The sequence below is a fragment of the Capsicum annuum genome, chromosome 12 (genome assembly GCF_002878395.1).
Source record: "Capsicum annuum cultivar UCD-10X-F1 chromosome 12, UCD10Xv1.1, whole genome shotgun sequence".
Taxonomy (NCBI): domain Eukaryota; kingdom Viridiplantae; phylum Streptophyta; class Magnoliopsida; order Solanales; family Solanaceae; genus Capsicum; species Capsicum annuum.
Window position 1 is genome coordinate 56,565,856 of NC_061122.1, and position 9,895 is coordinate 56,575,750.

General features: G+C 32.8%; 1 pseudogene; it reads left to right on the top strand.

Annotated features, from left to right (window-relative positions):
- The first annotated feature begins 1,475 nt into the window (after window positions 1-1,475).
- Window positions 1,476-5,721, top strand: LOC124889612 (annotated as a pseudogene).
- The last annotated feature ends 4,174 nt before the right edge of the window (window positions 5,722-9,895 follow it).

Below are 9,895 nucleotides of genomic sequence, written 5' to 3' on the forward strand. Positions count from 1 at the left end.
GTTTTCTCCATATGCGTGTTTATTTCAGACATCATGCAAATGCATGTACAATGCATCTCAAATGGAACGCGACCTTTAGAGAAAAATACATACTGTTTTAAAAAAGGGGCGACCTGCGGACGTAAGTCAGGCGCAGACCTAGCACAAGCTGGCTCTACCTGGTGCAGAAGCCACTGAAATGGGTGAAACATCACCTATGGCTGTAGGTCAGGGGCAGTTCCAGCACAGACTAGGTGCAAGTGACGTGACTGTTCACTAACAATGCAAATTTTCCAGAACCAATGCTTCATTTTTGAAGGGACACCTAATGGCTATAGATACCTAACTTATTCCTTAGGTAGATATATAATTTTGAGAGCTTAAAAATACTTTTTGTCTTCTAAAAACTCATTCTGATCATCTCCCATTGAGTGAGTTCAAAGAATCTGATAGTTTGAGGTACCGCTATTGTCGGATTGTAAGCCATTTTATCCAAAGAGGAAAAATTCTGCAACCTCAGGTAATTGAGGGGAATTAATTCCTTAAGGACACTTCGTGAATTTGGAGGACTTGGCTTTATTTTCATTTCATCTTATTTCTTAACTATAACATACTTCTTTGATAGTTCATATTGAACTTGTGTTGAAGGTGTTGAAAAACTTCATAAGTGTTCTTGAAATAGTATTGAACTTGTGTTGAAGTTTAGTGTATAAACATATAGATTGTGTACCCGAAACAACAATGTGTAGAACGGGAACCATGCATCTGGAGCTTGGGACTCTGTCTAAACCCAGTTTTCTTTTTCTGCGTTGACTGACTTTGTAAATAGTTTTGGTATATAAAATGATTGTTTATGACCAAAGAAAAAACTAACTGAATTCCCAGTTAACTATTTATTAGATACTTAGCTCCTTTTTGGCTATAGATTCTGATGTTTTTAGGAAGTTGAAAATACTTTAAAATTAGACTGTTAAAATCTGGTCAAATTTCATGGTCAAATAGATTTATGAAGATAAATTTTTAAAATCTATTCTCCATATATATGGTTAAATTTTATGGTAAAAAAATATACGAAGATAAATTTTACAAATCTACTCTCCAAATATATGGTCAGTTCTTGCTTAGTGAATTTCTTAATAAAAATATAAGATTTGAGCAAAAGCTACTGAGTTCATATTAACTCGGTACTTTAAGGTTACATCCGCCCATGCTTCTCAGGCTAGTTCAAAATCTGATCAAATTTCATAATCAAACAAATATTTGAAGATAAATTTTCAAAATCTACTCTCAAAATGGTCAAATGCTGGCTTAGTGACTTTCTTAATAAAAATACTGAATTTGATCAAAATCTACTGAGTTCACATTAACCCGATACTTTAAGTCTACATCCACCCCTGCTCCTAAGACTAGTTCCAAACTTTTAGAACTATATATAAACTTCCTCCATGACCACTACTACTAAATTCTTGAATAGAACAAAATTCAAGAAAGAAAAGATGAAAGTAGAAAGAAAATAGTGTGTAATACTAGTGCCATACCCATTCCAGGGGCAATTAACACCAATGCTACAGCTTGGAAGTATCCTTTATTCATAAGGATTTTCTATCAAAGTTGTACATACTAAATACAATGCTCCTAATTATTCCAATCATTCTGAATTTGTCTTTCATTCTATAGACTGCGGATTATAGGGAATTGGCATGTCATTCCCGAGTTTAGAGAATATATATTATATGAATGAGAATTGCAAGGTGACCTTGAGAAATTACCTCACTAGGATGATGGAAGAGGAAGATGATTTGCAAGCTGATCAACTCATTTGTATTATTTATGAAAACATCATATTCTTCATCAATGACGTAGCCACTCAGCTGAGGCTTCCCACCATTGTCCTGAGCATTCTTAGTGCTGCATATGCACTCTATGGTCACCATTTTTCAGCAACCAGAAAACCATTTTCCTTTTAAAGGTATGAGAACAAACACATCTCTGCTTCAAGGTTTAAATGAAAAAATAATTTCAAATTCAATATCATAATAATAACTATGCTTCATTTAGGATCAGCTATATAGATCCTCAGATCATTTTCCCTATTTACATTCGTCTCGGGCTAACATTATTGAAAATAAACATTAGAATGAAAAGTACTAGAAGATATACGGCCAAAAGACTCCTAGAAAGTATAGGACCAAAGGATGTTGGAAATATTATGAAAAATACTTGATCATGAAGTTTGTATAAAATTCTTTTCAGTTTGAGGCACGTCAAAAACACTGTCCTTGAGGATATTTCACCTGGTGTAGGTGTATCTTCAAGGCCAAAAAGTTTTTCTAGTATTAAAATAGGAGCAAATAAACTAACAAACATTTTATAAAAGAAAGCTCAACACAACAGAGTATCAGAGGAAGGATTTCACTTGATTTGTCTTAGATATGTATCATCCAAAAGAAAATGACTAGGATATATATAGGTAAAGAGATATGAGGACTACCATTCTTATCATCTACCAAAGCCCCAAAATTTAAGATTAGTAAAAGCCAACAAGACACTTCATTTGATCAAATTGAATTATCAGAAATGTTCGGGCAACAATTATTTTTTACCAAAAATAATTGTAGGCATAAAGAGGAAGAACTGATATTTTTTGTTTTTTTAGATAAACTATATTTCTAATAAAGTAAATGTATTAATATGACCCAGATATATTATCCCAATTTGACTAGGAACTGTATGTAAAAAAACTGAAGAAAAATAAAAAATAAGTCACGTGCATTATTTTTTAAAAAACCTTTTAACACTTCCCCTTGCTTTAGGAACTGCAAAATTTTGGTTTTCTATCTTGGGATCTCCACACTTGATAACCCAAAGTGACCTTGTTAATAAATCTACATATTTATATTTGGGCTTGTAATGAACTAAATTGACTTCTCGTCTTAAATTCAACCTGACGACTAAATCCTTTTGGCATGTCTTCCTTCTTCATTTGCATCTTAAATTTCAACTTACCAATTTGATTTTTCTAAAACATAGATGACTCCTCCATTGCTCAAATTTCTTTAAGAACATTGAAAGCTCCTTTAAATCTAGCAAGTTCATATTTTACTTGTGCTTTTTCAATTAGAGGATCATCTTCTAATGTTTTCAGCTTATGATTTTTTCATTTTCTACAGAAACATCTTCTATTGGATCAAATTAGAAATGTTTACCTCTCATCTTAGTGTTTAAAACTTCTTTTCTAGCACCATCATTGATGAAGCAATTCTTATCCTCAAAGGACACTTTGTATCCCTTTTCTACTAATTGACAAATACTCAACAAGTCTTGATCAATATCAGGTATATAAAGAACATCTGAAATTGCTTTATTACCTGAACTTGTTTTGATGTCAACATTTCCTTTTCCATCAATAAGAATATGGGCATAATTTTTAATCCTAACCTCAATTATTTAAGTAGGCTTGAATTCTTTAAACAAACTCTTGTTATAAGTCACATAGTTGGTGCAAACACTAGTACTCAGCCAAAAATTTATTAAAACCTTATTTGAGATACATGTTACAAAAAAAGATGGTCTTCTTCTTCTTCTTCATTAACCACATGTGCATGTACTTCATGGTTCTCAATTTTTTTTGCAAATCACCATTTCATGACCAAGCTAATTGTACTTGCTGCAGTTTGTGTCTGGCCTTTTTCAATATCTGTATTGTGGATGACCCATTTTTCACAGTGCTCAAAAGATGGTTAATTTTTTTAATTGTAACTCCTACTTTGAGTTTTATGGCTGGCTACTAAGACTCCTTCAACCATACCATCTTACCTCATAAGTCTCCTTTGATTTAGTGTATGAAAAGAATTTAACAACTCTACCAAGGTAATCTTGGATAGATCTTTTGTATTTTCCAAGGTCTATACATGTTTCATATCTTTCGAGCACTATAACTTAAATTTTTTCGATAATTCTTGAATCTTTAAATTTAGTGCCTAGTAATCTTACCTTGTTAACAATGCTAAGTAATTTGTCTGAGTACTCTTTGACTATCTCAGAGTCTTTCATTCTCTGCAACTCAAACTCCCTTATTAAACTCAGTACTTGAATTCCTTAAATTTTTTCATCTCCAGCATATTATTTCTTTAGATAATCTCAAATTTCTTTTGGTGATGTAAGAGATATAATTTTTGTAAAAATAGGTGTCAAAACAGAAGAAAATAAAGTTGCCTTCACCTTAGATTTCATGGTTTTCTTTTCCTTGTGACTCTTGACTTGGGCTATGGTGGGCTTATTTGGCAGCGAATTAATTTCATAATCCTCTTCTACAACTTCCCAAAGATCAAGAGCCTCTAAGTAAGTTTTCATTCTCATAGCCTGTAATTGATAATTTTCACCATAAAAAATAGGTGGAACCATTCATAAACTATTTTTAGAATACATTTTTTCACTCATAGATCTCTTAAGAAAAATAACTCTAATACCATATTGTTAGATTTAATACCATTAAAGGGAAATAATGTAACAAGGAAATTCAAAAAACAGAAGCTGAAAAAGAGATGTAGTTAAATGAAGAGAAGATGCAAAGAGGTTTTTTTCTTTTCTGATAAAGTAGCCTCTATTATTGATCGTCAACTCCTAACTTAAATTATCTCTATCACAACTAAAAATAGGTTAAACTTACCATACAAAAAATAACCTATTTGATACTAAAAATAAGAGAAACAACGAATCAATTTCCTACCAAAAATAGAAATCCCAATTTGACTAGGAATTGTATGAAAAAAAGCTGGAGAAAAACAAAAAATAAGTCACGTGCATTATTCCTTAAAGAAACTTTTAACAATTTTGATATGATGCAAAAATTGAAGAATTTAGTATTGTTATGCCTTTAAGAACATTACAAGGCACCCTTCTTTCCAATAGGCCCTCTTCACAAAATAGCACCTATGGCCTTATTGACTAGCATACTAGAAGAAGACATTAGCTGCATCCAATGGCAGTACCATGATTTTCATTAAGTGGTTGAAAAGTGTACACACGAACTAGATGAAATGGGTTCAACATCTATAACATATATATAAAAATAATTTTAACCATGTATAATAGTGTAATTTATTGCTGAAGGGGGTTCAGGTGAACTCTCTTAGCCTAAGCTAGCTCTGCCACTGGCTGCATCGAGTGGCTTTATAGATAAGCTCCAAACTCTTTTCTCTATTTCAACTTGGTATCCTAGCAAGGATTGATTACAGTGAGCTAATTGAGACTGCTTGGGGATTATCTAATAGTGATCAACTATTCTTATAGGTTATTCAATCGGCAATGTACTGAGTCACTACCTGAGAGTTTTGAAAAAATTATAGGAGAAAGAGGCCAAATAGTGAAATGGTATCCATAAAAAATAGTGCTTGCATATCCCACAATAGCATTTTTTCCCATAAATTATGGTTGGAATTCTATGCATACTTGTGAAGAAGCCCTTTTGATATACAAGCCATTTCTATCAGACTAACTAGTGAACACGAGGTATCTGAGCAAAATATATAATGTTTCCCTCAAATTGGAGGAGATCAAGAGAATGGTTATAGAGTAAAAACAATAAGAAAACTCATATTAAGTGAAGAAGGCAAAGTTATTACAAAAAGCAAAGTAGACATAAAGCATAATATAATTTCTAGTATGAAGATTGATGGTTTGTCACACAAGAATCTAAATAATTTGGTAGACTTTATTTCTTACCAAGCAAGTGTGTCATAGAGTCGTCAATTTAGAAGAATTATGTTCTAGTTGACACCTTACCGCAAAAGGAAGAATAAGTAGTAAAATTATCTTAATATTGTGGCGGTTATGACAAGGCCATATGGATAATGTTGAAATAATTTAATTAGCATCCTCTTAATTGGCTTGTTAATTAGTTTCTCGTTACTTTTATTTGTTGAATGATTTAATGAGTTTTGGAACTTTGAGATATTGTTCCCTAGTTGTTAAAACTGAGTAAGATTTTCTATTAGCATTTATGATGATTACTATTTCTTTTTCCCTATATTACTACTTCAAAATAATATGCTTGAAAATATGAAACATAGTATTATTACTATACAACAAGCTAAGGTAGCAGGTAATACCATGTATTAACTTCTATATTATCGAAAAACAAGGATTATTATAGAGAAAAAGGGTTGTGGGGACCACAGTAACTAATTATGGTGTAATTAGTTAAGAGTAGTTGTAAAGAGTTAGTTAGTAACATGAGTAATTAGAGGTAGTTACGATGAGATGTAAACTCTTAGCTATCTATAAATGTAGTACTTTGTACAGCTATATGAAATTTAGATTTTTTTTTATTGCAATAATCTTCTCTTTATAACTTCATAATTGATATCTTCAACATGGTGACTTCATGTAAGGACCAGGTATATGTGTGCATGTGTGTGTGTGTATGCCTCATGTGGTTCATGCTGATAGGGGGAAGTATGGTAAGGCATAGTGATAGGGGAACAAAATATGCTCATGTGCTCAGAGTTTTTACTGCAAATGACAATAAGGGACTAGGTCCCTGTGTTTAATGATGGTGGAAGCATGATAATAGGGGGAACATTTATCTTATGTAGTGGTAATCACACTAATTAAATATGATGAATGTGCATTAATGCTCAACGTTTGTGGTTGATTTCTCCTCATCAAAAAAAGGAAAAATTGCTCTATGTAGTTTTGATGATAAGCAGATGACTACAAGGGACAAAATCCCTGGATGTTCAAGGAAACAGTACAGGTGGTATGCGTCTGCACAACTTTATTTATTTGTGTAATAAACTGGAAAGTAATGCTTGTACTAATTAGGATACCTGGTCTACTGACATTTCAGACCAAATCATCACTCATCTATAAAAGTAAAAAAATTCTTCTCCATCAAATGTTTTTTGCAAATCCAAAGAATGAAGAGAAAAAAAAAGCAAAAACTCCATGTTCAACATTGTTTAAGCTCTTAGTTGTATGTGTGTGCTTAAATAGAAATTGTTATTGAGTGAATATTGATTGTAAACGAATTGATCATGCTATAAGAGTACTAAACTTTTCTCTTTATTTATAGAGATCTTAGGTAGAGTCACCTAAGGTGGATATTGGTTAGAGTTAATCTATATCAAGGTGTGTCCTTGATAGAGTTGTCAAGATGAGCTTGTAGTAGAGTTATTTCAAGTGAAAAGAACCTAGAGTTAGATTCATTGATGTCTGTAATTAAGAGTTTTGATTATAGTGGATTTTAGAGAGCTTGTGAGGGCAAGTTGTGGTTTTTTCTTGTATTTTTAATCTTCCTACACTGTCTCTTTATTCTTGGTTGCTATACTATGTTGTTGCTTGTGATTGACTTTAAAGGACCTGGTCTCTTACTATATAGTACAACCCTAGGGTTTCAATAATAGGTATCAGAGTAGGGTCACTCTAAAAGGTTCACACCTAGAGTGTCTTAGTTAGCATGATTGCTCCACCTAATCTAAAAGAAGGGAAATCTACCACTAGACCATCAAGATTCAATAGGAAGTATTATGAGTAGTAGAAAACTAGGATGTTTGACTTCATATGGCTGAAGATAGTGAATTGATGGACATAATCCTTAGTGGTCCTCATATTCATGTTAAAGAAGTCAAAGAAGGAGAAATTACTAGAATGGTTGTTAAAATTAGGAGAGAGTATGATGATAAAGATATTACTAGAATGGTTGTTAAAATTAGGAGAGAGTATGATGATAAAGATAGAAAAAAATTGAGAAGAATTACAAGGCCAAGAAACTGCTAGTTTGTGGTATAGGGCCTGATGGATATAATGAATTTCTGTCTGTGAAAATACAAAAGAGATTTGGGATTTCTCTAGGAATACTCTGAAGGTAACACTGATGTGAAGGATTCAAAAGATCACATGATGGCTACTCAATATGAGACTTTCACCATGAAAGAAGGAGAAACCATCCAAGAAATGCATACAAGATTCACTTCTATCATTAATGAGCTTCACTGCTTAGGAGAAGTGATTCAATTGTATAACCAAGTGAGAATGATTCTTGGTGTTCTTTCTAAGTACTAGGAAAGCAAAGTGGATTCCATAACTGAAGTCAGAATCCTGAAGACCCTCACCATGGATGAACTACTTCGAAATCTAAAAACTTATGAGCTTAAGAAGCAACAAGGGTTGGAGAAGAAAAAAGTTAAAAGAGAAAAATCTTTGGCATTTAAGACTTTAAAACATAATTCAAGTGAATATGATACTAATATTGCTTATTTGGAAAATAGGATTGTTACAACCATGAAGAAGAGTGGTCAGTTCCAAAGAAAAGGAAGCAATAGTTAAAAGGAAAACAATGTTAAAGTGTGTCACAAATACGGGAGTCCTGATCACTTTATCAAAGATAGTCTAATTTAGAAATTGATTATTAGGAGTATCTCAAGACTAGAGGTGACAAGGGAAAGAATAGGTAATAGGTCCCTGAAAATTTTAAAAGGAAGGAAACAACTGAGTATGCTATAAAACAAGCTCAGGAAGCATGGGGAGACTCTTCTAGTGATTCAGGTGAAAATAAAAAACTGGAGATGTTTCTATGCTAGAAATGGAAGACAATCAAGTTATCTATGATTTGTTGTTTGCATTTATGGAAAACACAAAAGATGAAGAAGATAAAAAGAGGTAACTCTTTCTGACATTAAGGATAACCTAGATAACTACTATGCTAGTAAGATAAAAAGGCTTGCTAGTGCATTGATAGATTTTGTATGTGAACTAATTACAGAGAAGAATGCTTTAGAAGAGAAGGTAGAGAATCAAGAGCTTGAGCTAATTGCATTAACTCTTCAGATATCTAAAGCTAAAAAAATGTTCTCTAAATTGAAATCAGAGAATCTGAGTTGTATGAGTCAACTGAAGAAGGGAAATAATTTATATGGTAAAAGAATGAAAGAAGCTTCAAGGCTTTAAATTGATATTGAGGAAAAACTGAGAGATTCTCAAAAACACCTTATGTCTGCACTGCACAAGAATAAAGAGTAAGAAAACCTATTCTGTTTGAAAGAATAGCTTAACAAATAGCTTAAATAGACTGTTTCTTCACAAATCCTTTCTAATTTGACTAGTCAAAGCGTTAATGATGGTAGAGGTATGGGCTATCAAGGAGAATTCCAACTTGTTGAGCCTAAAGAAAAGGATGATTATTATGTTAGAAGCAAATGGACAGATTATTATGTTAGAAGCAAATGGACAGACTCCTGTGCACTCACTGTGGAAGAGATGGACATTTGAAATAAAGATATTAGCATTGACTTAAGGCTAAATTGAGTATTGAATACATTCAGCTGGAGAATGCACATCCTAAGGGATTCAAGTCTCTGAAAAAGGTGAAGAGGAAGCTATCACTTCCTAGATGGGCTAAGAAGAATTTGGTCACACCATTATCCTCCTAATGAGAACTCAAACTTAAATGGGTTCCTAAATCCAACTTGTAATCATGATTCCAGGCATGAGAAAGAGGATTGCAATTAGAAATAACTCATTTATTGAAGGGGTTCAAAGCTTAATGATGAAAGGTTTGACTGTGTTCTCTCTCTCAAGCCATTTCAAGATGGAGGTATCTCATTTTAAAATAAATGATTTCAAAGAAACTGGTGAAATCATGTGAATCAGTGTCATTTCTAATAATTGGCTATGTTTAGGAGGTAGATATTCTTGGTAAAATAGGTGTATGTTAGTCTAACTCAGTATCATACCTTTGCAGGTATATGCCTAAGGGAGCAACTTTGGGAGTGGACAAATGTGTCAAGCACAAAATTGAAGGTTCACTTAGAAGAGAGGGACCTGGTCCCATCTCTCAAGTTAGTACCTATAAAAGATGCTCTAACAATAATCATAAAATACTGTCTAAATAGGCCTTGTGTATTTTTCTCCTCTG